Source organism: Aegilops tauschii, chromosome 2 (assembly GCF_002575655.3).
Source record: "Aegilops tauschii subsp. strangulata cultivar AL8/78 chromosome 2, Aet v6.0, whole genome shotgun sequence".
Lineage (NCBI taxonomy): Eukaryota > Viridiplantae > Streptophyta > Magnoliopsida > Poales > Poaceae > Aegilops > Aegilops tauschii.
The window spans coordinates 218,290,239-218,305,256 of NC_053036.3; positions in this window are offsets into that span (position 1 = coordinate 218,290,239).

Consider the following 15,018-nt stretch of genomic DNA (forward strand, 5'->3'; position numbering starts at 1 on the left):
TGCTAGGAAAGGATGGTTAGAGGCCTAACATGGAAATATGAGAGGCATGATATAGCAAGTGGTAGGTAGCGCAGCATAGCGATAGAGCGAACAACTAGCAAGCAAAGATAGAAGTGATATCGAGGGTATGGTCATCTTGCCTGCAAGGTTCTCAGAGTTGTTGAAAGCTTGATCCTCGTAAGCGTTCTCAACAGGTTCCTCGTAAGCGTACTCGTCTCCCGGCTCTACCCAAAGCAAGAACACAAGCAAAGGACCAACAATCAAACACGGGAATGCACAAGCAACATGATGCAATACATGGCATTATATGCGAGATGTGATATGCAATGCATATGCGTGCTCCGGAAGGGAAAAGATGAACAAGGCATCAACATGGCAAACCAAGTATTCCGCTGGAAAGATGAGATGATTTCAGTCAAAATCGATATAAAGATCACCGGAAACGGATGAGCGGTTTGCAAATGGCAAGCAAAACAAGAATGACACAATTCTGCGATTAACAGCATGATAGCACTTAGAATACACCAAGTAACTATGCTACAACACCCCAACATAGCAACAAATCATATGACAGTGATCTACAAGAGATGCTTGACAAAAGATGAACACTGAGCTACGGCTAGATCACAATATAACAGGTTCAAACAAGCATGGAAAAAGTGCAAAAGATATCAGCTTCACAGACGGCGAAAATACTGAACATGGCTTAAACAACATCAGGTAGCAATGTTCAGAGCAAGCAATCAGCATGCTAAAGGATCTTATCATAGCAAAACAAGGCATGGCATGAATCTACTAAATGCATAGAACAAAAGACCCTTACTGATCATGAGCTAAAAAGGCACAGAAGATATGATGGCACCCATGTAAACATAGCAAGTTCCGTTAACAGGTTCCAGACAGCGGAAAACATATCATGGCATTAACAGAATTATGAAGGCATCTTTGCGATCTCGATTCACTCATCACAAAGCATTGCATGACAAAACAAGCATACCAACAGCAAGAATACATGTTCATGAACCTAACCATAGGAATAGCAAGTTCATAGCATGTATGGATCAACTAAAACAACCTCGGCAAAATTGAATATCACGTTAACATTCTGCCAGGAACATTTTATGGCAAAAGTAGAGCAAGATTAAGACATGCTAGGCACTCCATAGTTGCAAACAGGGGCATGAATGGATAGAGCACAACTATATCTACAAAACATCCTTACTGAACATACCCAAAAGAAGCATGGATCTCACTGTAGCCACATGGATACATGGCGACAAAATAACAGCAGGTAAAAAACTTGGTAGAACCTGTCCCTGAAAACAGAAACATCACGAAGCCTAGTTTGCATGCTTGTGCTAGTCACCACATAGATCACAAAAATACATGACATACACCCCTGTAAATATGGCATGACATAGGTCAAAACACATGCAGAGCTCATGCCCAAAAGATACACACATCGAAAGCAGCAAAAATGACAAAACATCAAGTTCTGATAAGTAACAGCAGTAAACATCATATAACACTCTTGCAACGATGATTTAGGCATCAACATGAACTCAAACAAACATGGCACAATGGAACAAAATGGAGAGCATCTCGCAATGAACATTTCGATATATCGTGCGCATGAAACGGAGCAGTATGCAAGGAGATATGATGTGATGAACAGGGAAACATAATGTTACATATCCGGGGACGAGAGGAAATTTCACCTCGCGGTTCTGAGGGTTCACCCGGCACGCAAAACGAGGCGGCGGCGGATCTGACCGAAGTTCACCGGAGACGAGACGGTGGCCGGAGAAGTCGGGGACGGGGCCGGGGAGGCCGGATCCGGCGGCGACGGGGTCGGGGGTTGCCGGAGGAGGCGGCACCGGCACGGGGCCGCGGTGGCCGGCGGTGTAGACGACGAGCGGAGGGCGGCGAAGGCGCGCCGGCCTGCGGCGGGTCGCGGGGTCTCCGGCGTCGGGGTTGGGCGAAGCTCCGGGAGGCGCGCGGGTCGCGGGCGTCGGCGGGCGAACCCGGGCCGGGGAGGGCCGGCTGCGGGCCTCGGCGGGCTTCGGCGGCGGGCGGCGGAGCGCCGGGACGCGTGGCAGCGCCCGGTTGGACGAGGGCGGCAACGCGGGCTTTGTCCGGCGCGGACGGACACGTCCGGCGTGGAGAGGGGAATTTCTAGGGTTTGGACTGCGGGATTCCGGGGGGAGGCACTTATTTATCGGTAGAGGGAGCTAGAAGACTCCAAATGGGGTGTAGTTTTCGCCCACACGATCGTGATCGAACGGCGGAGAGCATGGAGGGGGCTTAGATGGGTTATTGGGCGGTTTTGGAGGGTGTTGGGCTGCACCACACAAGAGGCCTTTGCGGTTACCCGGTTAACCGTTGGAGCATCAAACGGCCTCCAAATGGAACGAAACTTGACAGGTGGTCTACCGGTGGTGTACCAAGGCCACATAGCAAACCTCGGTCCATTCCGAGAACGTTTGATACCCGCTCACAAGAAGAGACAAGAGGGGGTGCGCCGGTGCATGTGGGAGTGTCGGATTGCAAAATGGGCAATGGGGAAAATGCTCGGATGCATGAGACGAACACGTATGCAAAATGAGATGCACATGATGACATGAACAAAATGCAAAACGAAAAACAAAACCCGACCACGAAGGGAATATCATAACACGTAGCCGAAAATGGCAAGAGTTGGAGTTACAAATATGGAAATTCACATCCGGGGCGTTACATGCACCCCTGTAGGGAAGTTTATATATTCGAATAGCCGCGATCTTCGGTAACAGAACGACCCGGAGTTGTACCTTGACCTTATGACAACTAGAACCGGATACTTAATAAAACACACCCTTTCAAGTGCCAGATACAACCCGGTGATCACTCTCTCACAGGGCGACGAGGAGGGGATCGCCGGGTAGGATTATGCTATGCGATGACACTTGATGAACTTACCATCTACTCTCTTCTACATGCTGCAAGATGGAGGCTACTAGAAGTGTAGTCTTCGACAGGACTAGCTATCCCCCTCTTATTCTGGCATTCTGCAGTTCAGTCCACGGATATTGCCCCTTTACACAGATACCCATGCATATGTAGTGTAGATCTTTGCTTGCGAGTACTTTGGATGAGTACTCACGGTTGCTTTGCTCCCCCTTTTCCCCTTTTCCTTTCTTCCTGGTTGTCGTAACCAGATGCTGGAGCCCAGGAGCCAGACGCCACCATCGAAGACGACTCCTACTACACCGGAGGTGCCTACTACTACGTGCAGGCCGCTGACGACGACCAGGAGTAGTTTAGGAGGATCCCAGGCAGGAGGCCTACGCCTCTTTTGACCTGTTTCCCAGTTTGTGCTAGCCATCTTATGGAAACTTGTTTACTTATGTCTGCACTCAGATATTGTTGCTTCCACTGACTCGTCTATGATCGAGCACTTGTATTAGAGGCCTCGAGGCCCCTGGCTTGTATTATGATGCTTGTATGACTTATTTTATTTTTAGAGTTGTGTTGTGATATCTTCCCGTGAGTCCCTGATCTTGATCGTACACGCTTGCGTGTATGATTAGTGTACGATTGAATTGGGGGCGTCACAAGTTGGTATCAGAGCCGACTGCCTGTAGGAATCCCCCTTCCACACTCCTTGGCCGAAGTTGAGTCTAAACATTGCAAAACTTTTTACTAACATGGTTGTGTGTCTTACGGGGCCACGTCGCCATTTGGGTGGTATTAGGATCTTTTACTCCTCGATCTTTACTCCGGAACTCTGATCTCTCTTCTATTCGGGTAAAATGAATTTACTAACTCTGACTCTAGGTTCTCGAAACTATTCCCTCCTGGAGGCCCCCTTATCGCAGATGATCGCCTGCTTCGCCAGAAGATTTCAAAGATACTCTCCGATGTTCCCTCGAGACTTGGTGACTGTTGCTTTTGCAATTCCCTATCATCGATATACCCCTATGGATAACCACGTACACTTGCCATTCATACAATCATTCCTCGTCGATCTTGTTATTGCAAGATACCCCGGGAATACTTTGTGCCTACTGCCTTGCAGTTCTTTGCCACCTTAATACCCCTACGAATAATTTCTCGCACTTGTCAAGTATCCGCTCATCCCCAGTTGATTCAACTAATTCACAAAAATCTTCAAAATACCATTCGATCTTCCGAAAATCCTGAGCAACCTATTGCTCTTGAAATTCTTGCTTGCTTGCATTATGGTTAATCCCATAAGTCTCGTAATCTTATTGGCATCCCTTGTCATTATCATTTTGAGTCTGTTGATTCAATATGTTGCGAATGCTCGGAATCCTCAGTCAGATCCTAGAATTCATCCTTCTGGCTCAGACGTCATTTGGATATGAGCTGGTTATTGACCAATCAATGCCTTGATCGGTTGTGCTTCTAAGTCTATTGAGCTTATTCATTTTCGATCGGAACGTTTGCTTTTGATCCCTTGATTTGGAAATCATAAATTCCTTTGCAATTGAGCTTTGAATTAGTCAGTTGTTCTATAATCGGATCTCCTTGCATTCTTTCTTCCTCTGGTTGTGTGCTGATGCTCACATCAGATCCCTTGTGGACCACCAGACCCTTTGTCGGATTTTATCCGACAACGTCCTTCATATTCAATAAGCTTGTGAGACTTTCCTCTGATACATAATGCCTTCGGTAAATTGCATCCTCTCCTTTTGCCAACCATGCTCTACCTTCGAGCTTGTGTTATTTACTCTTTAAGTTTGTGGTATAGGTTAATAAGATGCCCCGATGGGTTGAACCAACGCCTTCCCTAATCTGTTTGAACCCATAAGATTTCACGGCTCATACTTATCTGGTATTGCACCAATTAAAACTTTCAACAACTAATGTCATTTTTGAAACACGAGAAGTGAATGGAAGGTTATGCATTGAAGAAGTGGGAGTCGACCTTGAACTTAGTGTTCATGCCCATGGACCCGATGTGGAACTTATCATGGAAGCTTCTTGCAAAACTTTTAATCAATTGGTTATTTCTTCCGGTGTCTTTGAATTGGATCCCTTGCAACTATGGTTTCGGCCATATTGATATTCAATGATTCCTTTTCTCGGACAAGTTAAAGTACTTGTCTTTTGCAGATCAATACACTTGTCAACCCTCTATTTGGCTCTACCTTCGAGTATTACCCTCTGGTATCTCGATAATATCACCGAACCATGTTGCTTATTATGAGCCTTCATCAAGTATTATTCCTCACCGATTCCAATGTTTCCTGGTTCCGAGTTGTTAGTCACTCGAGGACACCGATAACTAAATCGGGTCCGCACCACGATTAAACAGCTCTTAGTAATCTCCTTTACTCATGAGTTTGTACTCGAGCGTGTCAATCCTAGCCTGTTGACTACCATCTTGTGCTAAATTTTAAACTGTGCCACCTGGTCCTTATTCCTAGAGCACAGCTTTGGACGATGAGCTAAGCTTACGCCGATCTTCCTCGTCATACCATTTCACTTTGAACAACAAGCTTGATTTCGAGTTTGTGTCGTACCCATGGTTTCGATAATTTTTCGCTTCATCATTCCGTTGAATTGATGTCATCGCCGATTGGCTACGTCTTCTTGAAACCTCTCGACAAATGTGTCGTCGTCATCATCAGCATACTGAGGTCTTCCAAGATATCTATCGAATTCTTGATGGGAAATACCATACTTTGCCCTCGATGATTTGGGTTATCATCGACAACATTATTGCATTCCCTCCAACACAAAACTTGTTCTTGTTTTGTGTTATACCTTGAGTTCCTTGCTATCCAGCATTTGTTCTTCTATACCTTGGAGTATTACCATCTTTTATGTCAAGAATGTTGTGAGAATTTCACCACCTCTTAAAATTTCTTGATATAGTAATACTTCTCGTCATCTCCGTTCATTTCTTGGTCCCCATGTTGTTCCAACCGGAATACTGACAATTGAACTATGATGAGTGAATTCAAAACTTCTAGCAACCCTATTGCTTTGAGGTGAATGGTCGATAGTTTCATTCTAAGTCTTTTGGTTATCAAATCACCATTTTAACATTGATCGTGCTACTTAGTCCATACTTGTAGGTGCACTTTCGATCAATGTTTAATTGTGGATGTTTTTCCTCGAGCATACATCATTATATCATTTGATATGACATATGTTATCTCCTTGTTCATATAATTATGGAAATCCATCTTTTGGAAATCTCGATGAATTGTCGCTGAGTCCATCTGACATTTCCTCACCCTCTCCTTGGTTTAGTGATGAACCCTTGTTTCGGAAGTTCGCTTCCATAGTTCATTTCCCGAGAATCTTACAATGCTATCTCGTCAATTTGTGTTGCACCTTTTCTTCTCAGGCATCCTGAGTCTGAGGTATCCTAACGCCAATCAGATCTGAATCTCGGTTAGATTTGGTGGTACGAGCATCTTCCAAGAGTCATAACATTGGTATTTATATAGCCCGGTAAGGTGATGTCATACCTAACACACCTGGCCGGAGGACCCATTGTTATAGTTCTTCCTTTTAGCAATGTTAACCATTCTTCCAAGAGTAAATTGAAAGACTTATTCTATAAGTTGTTCCTGATGAATCCATTGAGTATCCAAAGTCTGACCTTTGCCTGAAGACCATGTCAATGCTATCTCGAAGCATGTCTGTGGTACTCTGATCATCGATAAGAACATTTGAAGCGCCATGCTAAATTTCCTTTATCAATTATTCAAACACCGTTGTTTGGTTAATGTCATGAACTTCCTCTTCCCTAACCTAAATGGTTTTCTACGTTATATCCTGTCATGGATATCATGCTCTGCTTGTCCTTGGGAAGGATATACCCCTGAAATATGTGTTTAAACACATTTTTCTTTCCATTGTTCTGATTAAATCTGATAGACATTTTTCCCTTTCCATTGGTTTGTTTAAACCCTTTCCATGATCTATATGATATAAGCAGTAATAATTCCCTGCTTGTGCAAACATCTCGGTGTACAACTCTGTCAGTAAGAGCCTGTTACTATTGTTGATGACATTCCGGTAACCACCGATGGACGAGAACTTTGCCTATTGGTCCGCCTTGTTTCAACGAGCAGGAAAATGGTTCTCTTCGTCCCTCGCCCTAGGTACCAACGTTGTTGTCAACAAAACTGACAGGCTATCCTCTGACATACTTTGCTATCTTGACTGTGCAAATCTTAGTGCCTTCCTGCTTTTAACCCACATGGTGGGCCCATAACCCACAGTTCCACAGGATCGAAACCTGACTCTCCTATACACCCCCTGTTTCCAAAGTTATTCCTCGTGCGTGGCCTCATATGTAATTCACGAGCCACCTTCCGAGATATGATCTATCCTGGTATCATACGCAATCCTTACTCACGTTGCCCTAAAACCCTTTCACCTTCTGACTAGGCATTGAACGATTGCCTGGATGCTTGAAACGTCTTATGGCACCTCCTTACTTTGCTCTCGATACATTCTTAAGCTTCAATTCGAGAGTTACTCTCCGCCACCTTCCCCGATGTTATTGACCAGATAGTCAACCTTGCAGAGGTCCGTTCTCCCGGAATACCCACCCTTTATTTTTTCGTAAGTATGATGGAATTCCTGAAGGAAGAATGCCGACTTCATCACGATGACCTGAAGCAGAGAAATGAAGACATGAACTTAATGGAACGACCTCTTCGAGAAGAGCAACCAAGACCGAGTAGATCTGTTAGAATTTCACAACCACAAATTTCCCCTTACACCACCTCTTAAATCTCGGGACGAGATTTCTTGCAGTGGAGGAGAATTGTGACGCCCGGATAATTAAGCTACAGTAAACCTCTGTTAATGATGCCACGTCACCACGGTTACTGTTGCTAATCTCGCGTTAGTTCGAAACCGATTCAAATTCAAATCAAACAGTAAAAGTTTTAAAAAACTAAAACTAAAATGTTCTAAATGTGACAAATAAATTCATGAGTAATAATGTTAGAGAAACCAACATTTCTCGTAATATTTAAATGCACTAAAACAACCAAAACAGAGGGCAAAAAAATTAATTAAATGCCTTTTATAAAGTTATAATAATATAACTAATTTAGTAGTGTGCCAAAATAATTGTGGCAGTGGACCAATTAGTAATACTAATTTAGGTGCTCATTTGGTATTCTATAAAACTAACATAAAAGAAACTTCAAGTGAAAACAGTAAAGAAATAAAATAAATAAAAAGAAAAGGTCTAAACAAAAACAAAACAAAAAAATGAAAAGAAAGAAAACACCCCCAGGCTCCGGCCCAGCTGGCCACCAGGCCAACTGGGCCAACCAGGCCGACCCAGCCGTGCCCCGACCCTCACTCCCTTATCCCCCTGGGTGACCAAACCCTAACCCCGACCGCACCACTCCCCTCCACTCGTCCCACTCCTCCCTCTGCTCCCCCCGATCCAGATTGGATCGGGCGCTCGGCGGCGCCTCTCGCCGCGCCAGCCGCGTCGGCCATCGACCTGGACCTCGCCGGACCATCCCCCGCCATCCTCTATGCCGTCATCCCCGTCTTCCTCCCCGCCGGACTGCACGCCTCCTCGCCTCGCCCTCGATGGCTCCACCGAGCATCGCCGCCCCTCTTCCCTCCATCGACCGTGAGCGAACCCCCCCTCCTTTGTGCCTTCCTCACGCACGCCCCCCGCCTCATCCGGTCACCCCGTGCGGGCCACGCTCACCATGCCCGCGTGCCTCGCACTCGCGTGTCGCGCCTGGCCACCCCGCGAGCGTGTGCCCTTGCCTACTCTACGCACGGGCGCCATCGTCACCGCGTTCATCCCCTGCTCCAGCTCGCACACCGGTGCCCCGACTGCCGAGCCCATGTCCCGCGGCCGAGCCGCCTGGCTCCGCCGCGTGCACACCGCACGCACACGCCCCCTCGATGTGCCTCTCCTGCTGATGCTGCTTCCGCGGTGCGCAAGCACACCCCGCCGTTTCCGCACACGGTTGCAGCCTCTCGCGCGCCCGGCCTCGCCCGCTCGCCTACGCGCATCCACCCCGTCACGCCGCGCCTTCCCCTGTCGCCTCGCCTCCCACCTCGGCTCCGCCGCGCCAGGCCACGCCGGCGCCGCCCCTTGCTTGCTGCCGCCGCTCCACGCCGGCGCCCAACGGCGCCCGTTCGGCCCCCGCCCGAGTCGGGCGCCAGCCTGCCCCGACGCCTCCACTGGTTTGGGCAGGCGCCCACACGGGCTGACGCCCGCAGCGCCATTCGCCCGATGCCCGACGCCCGTTAGGCCCCTCTAGGCCACAGAGACATGGGGCCCACGCCCCTCCTAGAACGTTTTTTTAAAAGGAATTAATAAAAGTGATAATAAATAAATAAAAATATTAATTAATGAATTAATTAATTAAGTAAAATAATTAACTTAATTAATTATGTTTAGTTAACCTAATTAACTAATTAAACTAATTAACTACTGTTACTTAATTGAACAGTCAATGACACGTGGGTCCCACTGGACCCACAGGTCAGTTTTGACCCAGTCAACCGCACTGTTGACTGCCGACGTCATGCTGACGTCATGATGACATCAGTATACACTATTCTGGATAATGTTGATTTAAAATGATTAAATAAATTCTAAACATAATTAAAACTTTAGAAAATCATATAAAATAAACTGTAGCTCAGATGAAAATGTTTTCTATGTGAAAGTTGCTCGGAACTACGAGACAAATTTGGATACGCAGCCCGTTCGTCCGCCACACGTCCCTAGCATAGCGAACCTGCAACTTTCCCCCTCCGGTTCATCTGTCCGAAAACGCGAAACACCGGGGGTACTTTCCCGGATGTTTCCCCCCTTCGCCGGTATCACCTCCTACTGCGTTAGGTCACCTCTAGCACCGCGTATTGCCATGTTACGCTTTGTGATGCCTTGATTGCTCTGTTATTTATTGTGTTCCCCCTCCGTTACTTCTTTTCGGTTGACCCCGAGGCTGCTAGTGAGCCCCAGTTTGACTACGGTGTTGACGACCCGTCCTTCTTGCCAGAGCAACCAGGCAAGCCCCCCCTTGATCACCAGATATCGCCTACTACTTCTCTCTACTTCTTGCACTAGAGTAGTGTAGCATGTTACTGCTTTCGGTTAATCCTATTCTGATGCATAGCCTGTCATTGTTGCTACAGTTGTTACCCTTACCTGCAATCCTAAATGCTTAGTATAGGACGCTAGTGTTCCATCAGTGGCCCTACATTCTTGTTCGTCTGCCATGCTATACTCCTGGGCCGTGATCACTCGGGAGGTGATCACGGGGATATGCTATATACTTTATACTGTTACATTACTTATGATACTGTTCGGAGATGGGGGCTGAAGGGGCAGGTGGCGCCATCCCGGTAGAGGTGGGCCTGGGTTCCCGCCGGCCCCCGACTTTGACTTTGTGGCGAAGCGACAGGGCAGGTTGATACCACCTAGGAGAGAGGTGGGCCTGGCCCTAGTTGGCGTTTGCGGATACTTCAATTAACACGCTTAACGAGATCTTGGTATTTGATCTGAGTCTGGCCACTGGCCTATACGCACTAACCAACTACGCGGGAACGGTTATGGGCACTCGATGTCGTGGTATCATCCAAAGCCTTCTTGAAGTCAGCGACTGAGCGGCGCACGCCAGATTGGACCGTAAGCCTGCGCTTGTATTAAGGGGGCTAGGTCTGCTTTCGTCCGCCCTCGCAACGTGCTGGTGTGCAATGGGCGATGGGCCCAGACCCCTGCGCCATAGGATTTAGACCGGCGTGCTGACCTCTCTGTTGTGCCTAGGTAGGGCTGCGACGTGTTGATCTTCCGAGGCCGGGAATGACCCAGGAAAGTGTGTCCGACCAAATGGGATCGAGCGTGTTGGGTAATGTGGTGCACCCCTGTAGGGAAGTTTATCTATTCGAATAGCCGTGATCTTCGGTAACAGGACGACCCGGAGTTGTACCTTGACCTTATGACAACTGGAACAGGATACTTAAAAAAACACACCCTTTCTAGTGCCAGATACAACCCGGTGATCACTCTCTCACAGGGGGACGAGGAGGGGATCACCGGGTAGGATTATGCTATGCGATGATACTTGGTGAACTTACCATCTACTCTATTCTACATGCTGCAAGATGGAGGTTGCCAGAAGCGTAGTCTTCGACAAGACTAGCTATCCCCCTCTATTCTGGCATTCTGCAGTTCAGTCCATCGATATTGCCCCTTTACACAGATACCCATGCATATGTAGTGTAGATCCTTGCTTGCGAGTACTTTGGATGAGTACTCTCGGTTGCTTTGCTCCCCCTTTTCCCCTTTTCTTTTCTTCCTGGTTGTTGCAACCAGATGCTGGAGCCCAGGAGCCAGACGCCACCATCGACAACAACTCCTACTACACCGGAGGTGCCTACTACTACGTGCAGGCCGCTGACGACGACCAGGTGTAGTTTAGGAGGATCCCAGGCAGGAGGCTGCGCCTCTTTCGATCTGTATCCCAGTTTGTGCTAGCCATCTTATGGCAACTTGTTTACTTATGTCTGTACTCAGATATTGTTGCTTCCGCTGACTCGTCTATGATCGAGCACTTGTATTCGAGCCCTCGAGGCCCCTGGCTTGTATTATGATGCTTGTATGACTTACTTTATTTTTAGAGTTGTGTTGTGATATCTTCCCGTGAGTCCCTGATCTTGATCGTACACGTTTGCGTGTATGATTAGTGTACGATTGAATTGGGGGCGTCACAAAGGCTCTTGGTGCTGGAGCGGCTAGCGAGGGAATAGTGGTACTAGGGGAGGCAAGCGAGGCAAGGGTATGCGAGGGCACAGTGAGATGATGAAGAGTGACCTCAGGATCTTCGGCGAGACGGAGATGGAGTGGTGCTAGGGGAGAGGGAGACGAGGCGAGGCATGCTATATAGCGACGGTGACGGTGACTTCACAGTGCACAAGGTGAGTATGACTTTGGTAACCCGGACACGCCGCCTGGACTGGTGTTACCTCGGGCGCAGGGTCTTGTCACTTCACTATGAGGACCGGATGAATAATAGTATTTTGACCATCAAGTGTACCACAATTGTACTACTACTACTACTACTACTACTACTACTACTACTACTACTACTACTACTACTACTAGTACTACTACTACTACTACTACTACTACTAGTAGTAGTAGTAGTAGTAGTAGGAGTAGTAGGAACATGAGTAGTACTCCCGTGCTAGCATGCCTCTGGGTTCACTTCATCCTCCAGGTATCATCCATATTGCGAGCAGAACCAAATTCTCGTGCATGCGGAAGCGGGAAGAAGGACTTTTCTTTTTTGAGGATAACCGCATATTCCTTAACTAGGGAATGTTGTGTCTCCCACGCACGCGCCAATATCCATCCGAACTAGCTGCGACACATATTTTTATCCATTTGCATTGGTCCCACCTGTCAGGAGGGGTGCAGAAATAAAAAGGAATCATAAAATGTCTCGCCAGGATGATTCCAAAGAGTGACCTCAACTAGCCAGTGGCACATGTAGCGCTAGAAGGATGGGCACGTACAGGGACAGGCCCCACTCCTTAGTCTACCCGCGTAGCCTTTTCGTTTAGTCTACCTAGTCGTCTAATCAACTGCCTACAGGCCACTTCTCCCATTTACTTCTCCATCGGGAACCGATTTTCCTCGGCTTCTTCACTACTCCTTCATCTTCATTTGCATCCAAACCACACTGCATTCACATCGTTTTAACCTCTTCACATCCTCCTGGAGTAATTCTGAAGCCCCTTTAAATAATCATCTTCTTCAGTTAGACTAGCCATCTAATCCTAATTCTCCAAACCATAGCCCTCCAGTCCAGTGGTTCCAAATGGCGAAAGAGATCGAGATACAGGTTTTTAGTGTCCAACATGTCCTTGTCGAAGGCTCGTTGAGCATAGTTGCCACAGTCACCGACCACCCAAGGGTTGTTCAGAAGTGGATCAACAATGTATCCAACTACCTCCAAAAGGTGGAGATGAAGGTCATCGGTCTCGACGCAGAGTACACGGAGCGTGCCACTGGGAAGATCCAACGCGCCGCCATCCTTCAGCCGTGCCTCGAAGATGATGTTTTGGTGTACCACATCATACACGCGCCCTCCATACCAGGTGAGCTTCACAATTTCTTGTCTCGGGAGGACATATACTTCTGTGGGGCAGCCATCGCAGGGGACCAACAGAAGTTGGAGCCATACAACCTTGATTTGAAAAGCATCGCTGACGTACAAACGAAAAAAAATCCTGTAGAAGATTGTGATAAACTGACACCATCCCTATTCGACGTAGCAAATTTTTTACTCGGAACAAATCTTCAGAAGGGTGACGAGACGCTGGCATTAAGGTCGTCTGGATGGGAGAATTATCCCTTGACGTACGAGGGGATAAAATATGCTGCCCTTGATGCCCGTGTGAGTTTCGAGATAGCTGCAAGGTCGAGAGAGCTTGTTGCGAAGCCGTCACCCACACAAAATGAGAACAAGAAGAAGAAGAAGAAGAAGAAGAAGAAGATGCTGCTCCAGCAGCAGGGCATTATGGATGGATGAACTATTTCCTCTCTTGTAAAAAAATATTCCCTCTCTGAGTATATTGATATAGATGGACTATTTCGATGGTGTGCATGTCTTTGGAACAAGTAGTAGCATGGGTCCGCTTGATTATAAGGAACTATTTATCCTCCTAGCTTTCTGTACTACTCCTTCCAGTGATCGGTATGCAATGCATGTGTCCATAGACATGACAGCTTGTCCATGGAAGTTCAACTAGAGCGACCATCATGCTTCATCCACTGCCACTTGCGATTCCCACGACGCCGCTCCAACCCACGGCACCACGTCCCCCGACATGTGCCTCACCCCTCTCGGCCGCACCGCCCCTCTGCCTTTGTGTGCATGACATGTGGGCCAACTGAAATGCGGCGAGCATCAAGTTTCTACCACAACCACGCGTGATTCCCACGACGCCGCTCGAACCCATGACACCACACGTCCCCCGACCTGCGGCTCACCCCTCTCGGCTCCACTACCCCTCTGCCTTCGCGAGCATTACATGTGGACCAGCCACCTATCGGGTCCACATGTTATTGACTCAAAGGCAGGTGTCGTAAGGCGCTGAAGCTCAGACCCGAGGGCTCCGAGAGGTAAATGTAACTCCTGTGCCAGGCCTTGTGGTGCTACTGCTGCACGAACTCGTGGCAAACTTGATATTTGTTTGTTTACTATACATGCACGCAATGATTTAATGGACATTGCAATCTCAACATGTGATGGGGAGCTCTAAATTTGAATTTGAAACTTATAAAACAAAAAAAAATCAAAACAAATAAACTGGGAGAGAGGGAGTATACCGTAGGATGTGTCCCATACGAAACAAGTCCCCTGGTTTGTCGCCATGAAGATACGGTTAGAAAGGACCACAACGACTTCGTACTCATACGACAACAAATCGACCGCAGACAGCATCATCCACCTTTGACCGCCATGTGCAAGGTTCATGCTATCTTCTTCAATCTCACCGTGGTTCCATCGTACCAATTCAGGCGGTGGCCTGTTGCATGGCTGATCCCAATGTTGGACAAACGTTCTACGGGAATGGTGTCACCGTTGTAAATGTTGAGCAAATAGATGTTGGTACCCTCCCGCACATATGCAAGCCAATCTCCACTCACACCAAGCCTAACCTGTGAAACAGTGGGCAGGGGGAGAATTAGGAAATGGACACGGAAGTAGTCTTTAGAATGCATTTACTACATGATCAAACTCATCTTACCTGCTCATCGGAAAAAATCCAAGTGCCCCTTAACGTCGGCACCTCAAGGGGCGTCAAGTTGCAACTACGGCCACGCCGCGCTGGAGAGACCCCCAAGGAAACATCCTCGTGCGTTGCACGGAACATCAAGATGCATTTGTATGAGTAGTTTATCTTGTGAGAGAAAAGGATGAACGAGGGAAGGCCTTATTTGCAAATGTGGAGAGCGGTGTAGGTTTCTTTTTGCAAAATTGCCACAGT